The sequence below is a fragment of the Octodon degus genome, unplaced genomic scaffold (genome assembly GCF_000260255.1).
Source record: "Octodon degus isolate 3935 unplaced genomic scaffold, OctDeg1.0 scaffold00386, whole genome shotgun sequence".
NCBI classification, from domain to species: domain Eukaryota; kingdom Metazoa; phylum Chordata; class Mammalia; order Rodentia; family Octodontidae; genus Octodon; species Octodon degus.
Genome location: NW_004524962.1, coordinates 10,253 through 10,726, shown reverse-complemented (window position 1 = coordinate 10,726; position 474 = coordinate 10,253). Strand labels below are relative to the sequence as shown.

At 41.8% G+C, this 474-nt stretch overlaps 1 pseudogene; it reads right to left on the bottom strand.

Moving 5' to 3' along the window:
• Positions 1 to 351: 351 nt before the first annotated feature.
• LOC101574650 overlaps positions 352 to 474 on the bottom strand; it is a 1,816-nt pseudogene continuing 1,693 nt past the window's right edge.

Here is a 474-nt window from a genome sequence, read left to right as displayed (position 1 = left end):
GTGGAAAGCTAAGTAACACTTCTAATCACAGTGGATCAGTATCTTCAACCTGGAGAGGACTTTTTGAGAAACTTGCTCACAGCAACAATCTTAGCACCTCAAGGTAGCATCAGTGGCACTTCAAATCTCTGCCTTCAGCTACAGAATATCTCTTTAACATACTACATCTGCCCCTATGCAGACTAAATTTTTACATGAGTCCAGGAGTTCCCACCTCATTCTCTACTCAAGAAGAAAAGATACTGAAGGCACTTGTCACCCCTGCTGGCCAGCTGTTTTAAAGTACATCGGAAACTCAATGTTAGATGAAAGCTTTTGTACCAAGAGCACCAGATGACAATCAGTCAAGGATCAAGACTGAGAAAGTCACCTCTGAATTTTAGCCACAAGTTGTTTCCATTTAATGGCCTCCTCCTCTCTGGTAGCCACTGACTGGAACATGATGACCCCTTTTTTCTTTTCTTTTCTTTTCTT